The sequence below is a fragment of the Mauremys reevesii genome, linkage group 8 (genome assembly GCF_016161935.1).
Source record: "Mauremys reevesii isolate NIE-2019 linkage group 8, ASM1616193v1, whole genome shotgun sequence".
In the NCBI taxonomy this organism is placed as follows: Eukaryota; Metazoa; Chordata; order Testudines; family Geoemydidae; genus Mauremys; species Mauremys reevesii.
In genome coordinates this window covers 32,931,491-32,944,930 of record NC_052630.1, presented here as the reverse complement: position 1 = coordinate 32,944,930, position 13,440 = coordinate 32,931,491, and the positions used below count along the sequence as shown (strand labels likewise).

Here is a 13,440-nt window from a genome sequence, read left to right as displayed (position 1 = left end):
AGCCTGTGGCATAACACAATCCTTCCTTCCAATTTGTGATCTCCCTGGTGTGACTACTCTGGTTAACCTGCTTTGTTATATTGTACAGCCTACCATGTTCAAGGTACTGTTTTCCACAAGTTATTTCCCAGTGTTTTAGTAGTAGATGACCAATACCTTGTGGTGCTAAAATACTTGAATGCATGTCATACTTTAAAAAAAAAAATAGTTTGGGAAAGGAGTAACTTCATGAACATCAAGTAAATTTGCTTTGAGTAAAAAAAAAAAAAAAGGCTGATCAAAGTCACCTGTTTATTCACACAGCTATAGCCCTGGCAGTAGTAATCCAAGCTTTTCCACACAGTTGCACTCATGCTTCAACCTTCATCATTAGGGGTTAGAAGGTATTTCAGCTACCAAGGCCCATTTTGTTCAAATAAGGGTGAAAATTGTAGTGATCTTTTTGATGCAGGCACCTGTTCCCTAGGAATTGAGACCAAGGCTCTTTTTACATAAGCTGCTAAATTGCTGTTAAGGATCAGTTTTAAGTAACTACATTTTTTTTTTTTTGAACCAGTGACCTACAGGTGAAAGGCTCACTATATTGTGTCAATTCTGTGATCCATGCAGCTCCATCAGTAATTCTAGTTTTGATAAATTCTGTCCTTGAATATTAAATTCTAGTCTCTATGGATCTTTACTTCTTGTATGTCATTTGTGGAGTGTACACTTTTCTGCGGTGGTGGCTGAAAATACTTCATTTTATTAACAACTTACTGAGCTTTTAAAAATATGTAGCAATGCCAATTGAACATAGAATTTTTAGTCTTTGGCAGCAATTTGCACAACATTTTAATTTTAATCTTCAATCTTTGTGTATGGCAAATAGTTTATCAGTTTGAGTCATTGAGAGTTTATAGTTGATTAGAATTGTTAAACAGGAAGATACCTCTGCCCAGGCAACTAAAATTAACAAGGAAACTTTAAAAGCAGCAAAGAGTCCTGTGGCACTTTATAGACTAACAGACGTATTGGAGCATGAGCTTTCGTGGGTGAATACCCACGAAAAGCTCATGCTCCAATACGTCTGTTAATCTATAAGGTGCCACAGGACTCTTTGCTGCTTTTACAGATCCAGACTAACACGGCTACCCCTCTAAGGAAACTTTGACATTCAAGTTGGGTCTCCATGATGCAGGTTTTCACTTCCAAAGAAATTGAGACCTACGCTGCAGCATATTTCCACAGATCTTTTAGGAGATGCCTTCATGGTGACTTGGTCATTCCTTCTCATGACTCTCTGACTCTGTCCTTGCTTGGAGAAATGGTTCATTTAGGTATTTCAGGTGGCTTTCTTACTACCTGAGAAGCTATGTTGTGCTCTTTGTGTGAGTCATATTCCTAGACCTCTTGTGGCTTGCTTAGTTGTGATGTACCTGGCAACTATTGAGGTCCTTTTGAAATCATAGATTGGACCTAATGTCAAACTCTTAAGTCTGTTTGTCTTCTTGAAATGTTATTTTGCAGCAGACTTATTGATATGTCTGCAGTAAAGTAACAAATGAACACAAAGGTGCAAATGATCCTTTCCCTAGTTGGTTCCAGGCAGTTTCAGATTTGATAAATTAGTGGTACACACAACCAATGTGAATGGCAGTTGTTTTTCTCCCATCTTTCTCCAAAGTCCCTTTGTTTTGATGTATGTGGCACTTCCTGAGGAGATACTAGAACAATCAATGCACTGGCTTGTGGGAGGGGTTGATGAGGAAAGCAGAAGTATTGGAACCTGTGGCCCTGACAGTATCTTCCCAAGTTCTAGAAAAAGTTTTCTTTTCCTAACATGAGGATAGATACTCTAAAAAAATTATGTATCTTCGTAACTTTAGACTTTTTTGAGCAATATCTGGACAAAGGGATTTCAGTCTCTTTAGGATACATATCCACAGTTAGTGGTGCAAGAGGCACAATAAGCTCTGCAGGATTCATCTTCTAGTGGTTGTGTTCTTGAAGGCTTCCTCTAATACAGTGGTTCTCAAACTTTTTTTTTTCTTCATGGACCACTTGAAAATTTCTGATGGTCTCGGCAGACCATTTAATGATCTTTCCAAATGTTGTTTGTACCATTAGCTAACTATTGTAAAGCGCTTTGGATAAAATCACTATATAAAAAAACGTAATAAACATTTTTTGTTTTACAAATAAAAGCACACAACTCATATTTTAATATCAGTAGTCTTACGTTTCTAATGTGATGGATGTGCCGTCTCTCCCCCTCTGTGGCAGCCACTGTGCTGGGGCTGGTAAAGAGGGGCGTCTCTCCTGTGCCACAGCAGCCACAGAGCTGAGGCTGGGAAGGAGGGCCGTCTCTTCTCCGCAGCCCTGGAGCTGGGGCAAGTCGCCTCTTTCTCAGCACATCCCAAATTCCCCCCACCCCCTCTTCTCACCCCACTTTCCCCTACCGCCTATTCCCCCCACCCCCTCCAAGGCCACCACTTCACCTTACATGTGTGTCTTCTCCAGGGTCCAGGCACGCATGGCTCCACTAATTAGTGGGTGGCTCTTCATTCTCACGTGTGCAGCTACCCAGGCATGCACCTTAGAAGGAACTATCCGCGGACCACCTGAATGGAGCTCGTGGACAACTGGTGGTCCACGGACCACAATTTGAAAACCTCTGCTCTAGTAGGTTTGCCACTTAAACCCACTTTATAACCTGAATATACACCTAAAGGTAGCGCACGAACTGCCTTTGATTTTAGGCTTTGTCATTTGATTTTGGCAATATATAGGACAAATTTTTCTAATAATTATCTTGGCTAAGAGAATGGTTTATCTTATCTTGCAGTCTTCTATGATTAGTTTTTCAGAAAGACAGTGATACTACAAATACAATGAACTCTGGCATGATTCAGATTAGAAAAGCTGTTAAGGTTACCTGTTACTAGGGGCACTCAGGAAAAATTGAATTTGTTTTGGGACTCAGAAAAAGGCCAAGAATCATTGTAGTAGAATGGTTCAAAGCATGTATGTGGAAGCAGTTTAGTAGAGCAGCATTTTGAGAGAGAACCAGCATCATGAGTTAAGAAGCGATGTCTGTTTTGGAAACCTGGAAATTAGCCTTCTAGTAATTAATTAAACATATTCCCTGTATGTAAATGGTGGTTGACGCTATAGCACATTCTTCATTCTCTGAGTTGTAGTTTATTCTCATCCCTCTTAATCTTGGTAAAATGATTTTTTGACCTAAAAGCACTTGTTCTGGATTGGTTGATTCAGGGCATGGGAAAGAGCAATTTCTTCTCTGTAAATTAGTTTCTTTGTCTTAGATCCACCAATCCGGTGACCCCTCTAAATTTAGTTGCTACTGGAGTCATAGTAAGCTGTATAGGTTGCCTTGTCTTTCTAACAGCATTAGGAGTACGTAATTGGGATTTCGTTCAAGAAAGAAGTAGGTACACCAAGCTGAAGATGATTGGCTGCTCTCTTTTGACAGACAAGTCTGAGAAGGAAACCTCATTCGAATCCCCATTCATTCTGGATTGGTGGATCTGGAGCTCAGAAACAAAGTTTCAGGTAAGAAATTACCCTGTACTATATCTTACTGCTTCTGCTTAGTTGCATTTGTCTGAAAGTTCAACACTTCGGTTTTTCTGCATTATCTCCCTGAAAATATTACAGGATGAAAAAATGTTAGCTATTTACCGTGTGTTTAGTTTAAAAAACAATAAATATGTTCAGTATATACATGTATAACTTTTTAGCAAGTTACTTTTGCTCATGGATACATTTTTAGAACAGACTACAATCCATAAACTTTGTATCTTCTGGTGAAATAGAAAACAATATTTAGGCATGCATGGATGTTCAAAGTAGGTAGTATACAAGACAACAGTGGGAAGAAAAAATACTGTTTTTTTTTAAGGGGCTAAAGAAGTTCAGAGTTTCAGGACCTTTTTTGTTAAGCATTAATTGTTCCATTGCTGAGCCTATCTATCCTATGATTTTTTTTAACCATGTACTATCATGTGTTCTCTACAATTTACAATTGTTAATTTATAAAAGGAACAAATGTTTTTCTTTGTCTGCAGTACAGTTTCTAGTTGTGCGTGTATTGATGAGCTAAAACATGATTAAAAATCCTAGTGTAGATAGCACTTGGTGTATGACATTTTTAAACTCTTAATAAAAGTTACATTTAGAATGTAGTTAGTTTATAAAACACAAATGAGCCAGTTTGAATGATTGTCTTTCATGAGCAATTTTTGTTGAGTTACAGCAGGTTGATTTTTACGGTAGATAGGTACAAACAAATTGCTTTTGCTCAGTTGTAGTTTTCAAGTGACCTAGAATAGATTTCTCTCTCAGAGAGATTGAAATATCTCTAAAATAGTGCAATGGTTAGATTTTTTTTTTTTTTAACCGCTCTGAAAGGTATTGTGTGTAGTAGGGAGGTGGGGAACTGTTTTAAGTACAAAGGAGATTGCTTGGACAGAAAAAGGGTACTTGTCTTAAGTTAGCAGAGGGCTATTTAGGCCTTCTACCTGTGCTGCCATTCAGCTTTACTCTCACTTAAATTACTTTAATGGACTTCTCTTGACAAGGTATTCCATATATTTCCAATGTTCTTCATCCTCTGTCCTCTCATCTGCAACAGATTTGTGTATAATTCCTAATGGTAGTATCACTAAACTCAGCTTGTTGAGGACAACACACCCCTTGTTAGCTTTTCAGGATCTCCCATTTCCTGTATTTTTAGATTTACATCTGGTTTAACCTTAACTGCTATCCAAGTTTGATACTTCTGGGGCATCTCTGTGTGTTCTCTTCTGAAGAAAATAATTACTTGTATTTAAAACAAAGATTCTTACGATAATCAATTTTTAATGTAGAAGTAACTTTTGTGGTTAGGTCTTGTGCTCTTGTGTGATTCTTGTTTTGCTGAATTATACATTTCCTTGGTCTGTAGTCTTTTATTTATATATAAAAAATTGTAGTTGGGTTTAACAGATTAAAATATAAGTTAATGATTTTCCTCACTGGCGTCTGCAGCTTTTGGGTTTAATTTTATTTTGACTGACTTGGATCTTATTTGTTTAGGATGAGGGAAGTTCTGGGTATGTTTCTTTCTGTCGTATCTTCAGTTTCTGAACTATGGAGGACAAATGGAAACTTTCAGGCTAACCTGAATTTAAGAAGTATTTGCTGCTGTTTGAAATTGGAGAAGATCACACGCTGTGGGTTTTTTGGGTCCCATGAACCTCAGTGGTTGAACCTAGTTCTGGAATTACAATGCGGAATATGCTACTGATAGCATATTTGGTAGTCACCATCTGTTCTTTTTTTTAAACCATGAGCCTGACATGGTTTTTGAAAAATGAAGAAATCAAAATAGGGAAACTACATTTCTAGCTGCCTTATGCAAACCATTTAAAATAAAAAATTAAAAATTGAATCAGAAAATGAGCTATTCTTGCAAATCAAGAGTACTTTAGTCACTTGACTTTATGGGATTTTAATAGAGATTGGTTTGTATGAAATTATATTCAATTTTTGGAAGATTAAAAAAGGACTATTCATATTGAAGCGAGTGGCTCTACTTGATTTGTAAAGTTAACCACATATACAAGTGTTTGAAGGTTTAGGACCTAAGTTTTGTCCAGTATTTAAATCGTGTAAAAATAACAGTGGAAATGCTTTCACATTTTTTTTAAATTACAATGTGTTTAAACTTTTTCCTGCAGTATTTGAAACCTGAAAGTGAAACCCTGCTTTATAATGTACTAAACTGAGGCTTTAATTTGACCAATTTTGCAAATGTTAAAATTACACTCTACCTTGTCTGCAAGACTGTTATGTTAGCACACCTTTAAATCCTAACGTAGACAAGCCTATTGATGAGAGATCCTGAGCCTGCTCTTTAACTCTACTATAACTTCTAAGACCATTTTCAAACATAATTTTCTAATTGCCTAACTGCTATGCAGTAAGCCTTTGCTAGTCATCTGATAACTCCCCCACATCCACTTTCCACCTTTCATCTTATTTCTCAGACCTGATACACTGTTAACATGATGTGCTACTGGTTCCAGACAGGTAGGTGACACCACTCTTTCTGGTGTCTGAGAGAGTAGAAAGTAAGGCACTGCTTTTTTCATTTTGTCCTTCCAAAAAGACTATTTTAATGTAACACAGCTGATTTGCCAGTCTAGAAGGGAACATAACTTTTTTGAATTTTTCAGAAAACCATTAGAGATGGGGTGCATGTGTGTTAGGGAAAGTAAGTTTAATTTAGATGCAACATATGTTGGAAAATACAGCTTTGTCTCAAGAATCAGTTAATGCCATTTAGTGACATTGATGTAATTGTATTAGTGTTTTCTCTGGTAGTCCTCTTGAGTCTTTATGAAAACAAGATATTGCATCTCATGAGTCTTTTCCTGATGAACAAATTAAAATGGAGTAAGATTTTTTTACGCTCAAGGAAAAGCACTTAAATCTCTCCCCCACTGAATTTATACTCCTTTTGTAGCAAATATGTACTTTGATCTTCAGGAACAAAGTGGGACGGCAGTATTGATCACCCTTCTGTGAATTCATATTGTCCTGTGTAGAAGAACTGTTTGGTAAAAGGGAGAACTTGTTTAATAGATCAAATTACTTTCTATTTATAGCTTACTTTAAACTAACGTAATGATTTTTGTAAGAATCTTCCCAAAGTTCAAGGAAATTATACACAGATCTTGAATGACAATTGGAAAGCTGTATCACTGGGTTGATTTTTGAAAGCCTGTTTGGTTTAACTGGACTATTATCTAATGGACAAGAGACCCAGTGATCAGTTTCTTGAATCTTTTTAGAACTTTAAAGAATAAAGAAATGACCCAAACTTTCACGAAGTCGTTAAGATGAATTTGGTTGATTGCAACAGAGTAGGTATGTGCTGACTTCTGAGAAACTCAATCTTAAAGTATTTTAGTTAATCTCAAGTACTAAAATGGAAAAGTAAATTGACTCTGTTGTACAAAGAGAGTTCTCTTGACTTGTGAGTAAAATGAGAAAGTAACTAAATGCCCTTCCTGAGTTGAACTAGAACTTTGATTTCATAACATGCATTTGGTACCTCATGTTTTGGAAATATTGTAAACATGGTATTCAGGCTACATTTGATTTAGAATGTAGACACTTAGGACTAGATACACCAGTTGCATTTTGTTTAGGAGTAGGTGGTGATGTGATACCACTATTCCAAAAAATACTTTCTGGAGACTCTGTGCTTACACTGCATGTGCACAAGAGAACTTGGTTTTGATATTAAAGGGCGGGGGGGGAAGAGGTACTGTTGGTACCAAAGTACTGTTGGTCTGACACAAATTGTCTTGCATTTTAGAACATTTTAATAGAAATAGGTTGCACAGGACATCCTGCACTTTTTATTTAAGTGCACAGCATAAAAGAATGCATTATCAAGCCAAACTGCTACTTGTGAAACACAGTTACTTATATCACATGCAAGTCTCACGCTTTATTTCCACTAAATATTCACAACTTGTAAGCATACTTTTCTAATAGAATTTGCACTCTCCCACCACATGCAAATCTTCAAATTACTTCTTCTCAATACCTACTAGTTCTGCTTATGACTATATTGGGTGAGTCATGTAAGTAAAGTAAAAATGCTAGATAAGGTCTGCATGGTACCTCAGCTAGCTGAAGGAGATTGACTGCAGCTGGTGACTACTCTCTGCTGGGTATAAAATACTGAAGGCCCTTGAATAGCATTATAACTTTACAATTTGTTCTGTGATTCATTCTGCTTTTTTGGGGGGAAGGAGGGAGGTGGGAGAGGGGTCTTAGAACCTAAATTAAAATTTCACTTGTGATCATGGAATTTCTTTCAGAAATGGTCATATCTTGTTTCCGTTCACTAGGACAAAGCTTTCTTTTTAGTGTCCCTTGTTAAGAAGATTAGGTGTAGACTACCACTGAAGATGTCTTCTCTCTATCCCAGACCTAGAACAGCATTTTAAGTAGCAGCAGTTAACCTATGAGTCTTAATTTTCCAGTGCTGAGTGCTAATGCACATATATGCATTAAAGATTAGCAGAGGCAGCTCCAGTTCCCCTATTGTTGAGGTTAAACCAAAGCAAATTAAACCTCACCAAGTTACAGAAGACTGTAATAGGGTGCATCTCTTTTGTATCCACAAATCAAGGGAAAGAGGAGGCTTAACTTTTTCCTACTGTAGCTTAATGTTGCAAATATGGATCTCTATACGAGGAAATCCAGAATACTAGCTATTGATTGACTAATTTATTGGCACCAAAGAGTTGGCTAGGGATGGCATTTCATTCTCTGGTTTTAAATGGGACTCTTAACAAAACTAAGTGGACTTTTGGTTTAATTTTCTTTCTTATATTAAACTGTAAAATAAATTGACAGCCCTATAATGTACCTCTAGCTTAAAAAACCCAAACCTCTAAAAATGAGGTGGTGTGCTTTAGTTACTATTTAAACCTCATTTGATTTATTGTATCTTTATCTTTGTCATTCTAAAATACCAAAAGATCATGTCCATATTGGACTAAGTCAGCAAATTCTCATTTTGAAAGACACAGCTGTTCTTTTTTGCATAGAAACAAATGTCCAAAACCCTAAATATTTTTCTGCACTCTAGTACCTTGAGAGCTTAATTGATTAAAGTGTGTGTACTTTAAAAAATCATCCCCAGGTTGGGATCTTCAGTGCCAAGTTTATAATACTTATACAATCTTCAACAAAAAGGAATTACAATAAAAATGTTGATACCCTTAACTATAGCAGTATAATGTTACCACTGTTGGATACAGAATGAGTATTGGTTCCACTTTGTGGGACACTTTTTTTTTTTTATATAGAGCTTTCCTTGAGCTATTCTAGGGGATGTTATAAAACAGTCTGATAGTCACAGTTGAATGATTGTAAAAGTTTCAGAAACATTCTGATCTCCCACTTTTAGATGCATTTTAATTTTTGACTTTTGAATCCAAAGGTTTCTTGACTTGGAGAGTTCTTTAACAAAAATAGCTGAAATCAAAATAGCAGTACTGTTTGCATATAACTGCTCTAGAACTGTTGGTGCCCTACAACAAAGCTTACAAGGGAAGCAGTTTTCATCCTCCCCCTTAAGGATGCCACAGACAAATTCTGGTATAAATGGAAAGAGAGAAAATTTCCACATCATGAATCCTCATCTGAGAAGTCCTAACTGCCCACCTTTCAAGACATCACGAGAGGTTCCAATCCTATTGTATGCTGTGATGGGTCGTAGGGCAGCAAACACTTCTACAGGTAGCCTGATTTTATATTAAAACAATTTAAATATTAAGATCTTAAAGTGCCCCATCTGGTGTCAGACAGCCAAATTAGTTGATGATTGTTTATAGGAGGTTAACTGAATTTAATCACAATGAAATGAATGTAGATCATTTTAGGAACATGAGACTTCTGAAAGATCAGAACAATGGTTGAGCAATGCATTTTTCTGTCTCTGATACTGATCTATACGGGATGCTTGAAGAATAGTATTGAGGAAAAAGGAACAATCCGTAAGCCCTATTCTCACCAAATAAAATAATTCACCTGGAAAATTGTGACACTGTACTTAGGAGTGTGTGACTTCCTGACCAACCACCCCACACAAAGGTAATCATTTTATGCCTTGAAGCATGAGATTTGATTAGCCTTATCTTAGGCTAGTTAACTCCAAATGTTGGTCATCACATCAGTTTCACTTTATAAATGCATTTACAATTTGATTGTGACCATCTGTCAGTGAATTATGAAGAGGGCCTGTACGCTGTCAAGTATTTACTTGAACATTACATTTTTCAGCCACTAACTTTGAGTGACTTCTAAGCATAAGTGTCTGACCAATTTGTGGTGTTGCTTTATAATAAATTATCATATGAAGACCTATCAAACTTGTCTCTTTTCAGTCTAGTATCCCTAGTTTTTTCAATCTTTTCTCTTGCAAGGCTTGCCATAATTTAACCCTTTTTGTTGCTCTCTCTGGAGCTTTGGGATTGCTGTGCTAGTAGCTAGGAGTATGAAACTATATTTTCTGCAGTAAGAAACCTGAGTTGACTCAGCTGTGGAAATTTCTCCCCACGTTCTGGCCAATGATCCTGTTTTAATGTGCTGTACCCCTGCTATTGTGTTTAGTGTCTCTCTTGTAGAGATGGCTCGTTGCTGCAGATTTTGGGGTGCATTTAACTGTTAAGTGTTTTTAATAAGTACAGTGCTATACTATCTGGGCATGAAATAGTAAAATTAATAGTTGGTATTAAGTATGTCTAAGATGGATTCTGCTTCTGACCCCAGAAAGGAATGTTTACTTCTCCTTTTTTCCTGTGGTGGATAATCTGACACGGTCTGAGATAAAGCCACCAAATTCACTTTTACTGTCCATTATGCATCTTCCTCTTCAGTCCTCCCTTTCCCCATCTCAGTTTGAGATCATCAGTTTTAGATCTTCGCTGCTGTCTAAGGTCCTGTTGGGCTAAAATGTGGAAACTACCAGCTTAGATCCAAATTCTTACTAGAAAGCAAAGGGTAAAACATCTTCATGTTCATTACATTGACTTTGATAGATCTTCTGTGCCGCCAGTTGTAGCTAGTGGGTCGCTACACCAGATCAAAAACACTTCTTTGTTCTTTACTGAAGTGCATAAATATTTCACTTGCATTTTCCTGTTTTATTGTGAAATCTTATGTGCACTATTTGAAGCTGTCTCATGTTTAGTAAAGCATAATACTGCTATAGCTAAGAGTCTTCGTTTTTCCTTTATAAACCCCTTTATTCTGGAGTTTGTAATACTGGAAGAAAAGGTTCCTATTTGGCTTAAACTTGGCATGAAAATAAACAATGTTTCTGCCTAATGGTTTAGCTAAATTGAAAGTTTATGAATTGCATGTGGCTCTCCAAAGCTTCATAGTCTTTCAGTCATTTAATTAGAGCATTTTACAAACACAAATGTAGTAAATGATCTAGAAACTGGACTGACTCTTTCTTCAAATTAGTTGAGACTAAAATGACCAAAATTTTAAAAAACTTTGTACTATACCTGAGATGTTTACAAACTTGCTTCAATCACTAACAAACAGTGACATGCTTCACGACATTGAAGTATATATGCCAAAAATCAGTATTTGAATTAAGTTTTTTCCCACATATAGGATCAGATGTATAAACCACTAAATAGGTCCACACTGTGATTAAAAAACCCATGGCACCGAGTCTCAGGGCTTGGGACAGCTAACTCAGGCTCATGGGGTTTGCCCTGAGGGGCTATAAAATTGCAGTGTAGATTCTCAGGCTCTGAAACTCCAAGAGTGGAGAGGGCCTGAGAGCCTGGGCTCCAGACCAAATCTGAATGTCTACATTGCACTTGCATAGTCCCGCAGCCTGAGCTAGCTGACATGGGCCAGCTGTGGTTGTGTGCAGTTCACCAACCTACCTGAGAATTTTTGGAGAAACCAGAGAGTGGAGTTTCAGGTGAACAGCAAACTTTGTGTGTTAAGTTTAATACCCATCATCTTTATTAGAATGAATGTTTAGATTGAAAGATAACACACTTTTATTCTAAATTACTTTTGAAAATTTTAACTCACTTGCCAATATTTTCTGAGATTAGGATTCTGAGCTTCCCCTACTATAACCAATGAATCACTTAAAACAGTTTGGGAAGTGAAGCTTTAGGTGGGGGTACATCAGCTGTCGTAGCAAAGATAGGCTTCCAGACTTGAAATTTGGTAGGTAAGTGAAAATCATCTTTTTTCAATTTTTAAGTATGAACTTTCCAAAAACTAATACAAGGTTTATACGATTATGCTTGAGTATTAGAGGCAAAATTATTTTAACTTCTTCGGAGTAGTAACATTTGTAGTTTTACGTCTGTAAATGAGATGTATACATCTACTCAGTCATATATTTTCAGGCACAGCCCAAATACATTCAGGCTCACAGAGTAGAAGAGACAATTTGAATAATTTCTGAGATTGGCCATAATCGTGGTATTTTTGCCCTTTATAGTTTTTATTTTTTAGCACAGTGTAAATAATTTTAATTTTGAATGGAAAAACATAGGGGAACTTATAAGAAAATATGATTTTAACCTCTCTTGCTCTGGATCCCCCTTCTAAATATTGGCGCAATAACTGCTTTTCAAAGGTTTTCATCTGTGGCCCCATGCTGCTTTAACTTTGATGTACAAACTAATTTGGGAAGTTTTTAAATGTATTTGACTTGGTGTTTGTAATAAAAGCTAAATAGGGCACTTGTGAGTGTGAAAAGCCATTGAAAACTAGGACTGTGCCAATCTTAGAGTTGGGTTTACCTGCTGCTCAGTAGTGAATAACTGGATCCATTTTAATTACTTTTTCTGTATCTTAAGTGTACAGTACTGCTAAATCCTGAAAATGGACTCTGAAATATGGCATAATGAGATTCCAAAGTTTTGTGTGAATTCCACATTACATGTTTCCCCAGTTTGCAAGTAAAGAGATTTTTCTAACCACCAGTGCCAACAACTTGGAATCTGGTAGCTGAGCTCATTTTTGCCGGCTTGTCATTACCAGTAATCTTCCCTCATTTATGCCTATGATGGAACACTGTTTTTTGTCAGTAACTCATTCAATAAGTAACAGCACATGTATAACTGAGAGCAGAATTTTGCCCTGTAGTTTGTACTTTTGTTTTAAAAAAATATATTTGAGGAAGAATAAAATTCAGCTCTTTTCTTGGGCTTCTTTTTATTAGAAAATGTGGTCAAATTAGAACATGACCATGAGTGGTTGTATTAACTAACATGATGTTTAAAGAAGACTTTGCAGTCCAGTATAAACAGAGGCAAGTCGTGTTTGACATAGTCACATGGGTGAACCTAAAATCTGATTTAAGTCTTGTGTAATACCATGTTAGTTTAATCCAGCTCCTCAAGTTTGTATGCTAACGACTCCTCCTTTTCTAGTGAAGACAAGCCCATAGTTCTGTGTCCTAGGACAATGCAAAATTTAAAAAAAAATCATAAAAATTTACACTAAAACAAGCAAGTGTAACTGAATACACACATGAAGCAGATTAAGAAGGTGCCATTTTTATGTAGTCACTTTTCTGACAATAACAATGCTTGAATACAAGATTCTGAACTAAGTCAAGAGCAGAATATGTTGAAAATGAATTGCGACAATTCTGATACCGTGCATCGTAGGCTAAAATATTCGAGTAGATGCTAGGAGTGAGCAGTTGGGTAAATCAACTCGTTAGGCTTCATGTGACAGAGGGAAAACATATATTTTAAAAGAATCTTCAGTAGTAGTTTTGTTGTTGGCCCCTAACTGTTGATTAACATAGAAGTAAACAAATACGTGTCCACTTTAACATACTAATGAGTTGCCTGCATTAAGTGATTTGTTGTGGCATCT

At 36.6% G+C, this 13,440-nt stretch overlaps 1 protein-coding gene across 4 annotated transcripts in view; it reads left to right on the top strand.

Moving 5' to 3' along the window:
- The window catches only part of FBXW11 (F-box and WD repeat domain containing 11), a 132,083-nt gene that overhangs the window by 8,567 nt on the left and 110,076 nt on the right, over positions 1 to 13,440 (top strand). Inside the window, exon 2 of one of the 4 annotated variants that reach the window (XM_039485211.1) lies at positions 9,008 to 9,306. The exons of 2 other annotated variants lie outside the window; for them this stretch is intronic. The gene's annotated coding sequence lies outside the window, so the exon portion shown is untranslated. Of the gene's footprint in view, positions 1 to 3,472; positions 3,553 to 9,007; positions 9,307 to 13,440 lie in introns of all 4 variants that reach the window. One more of the 4 variants, XM_039485213.1, reaches the window with a different exon arrangement.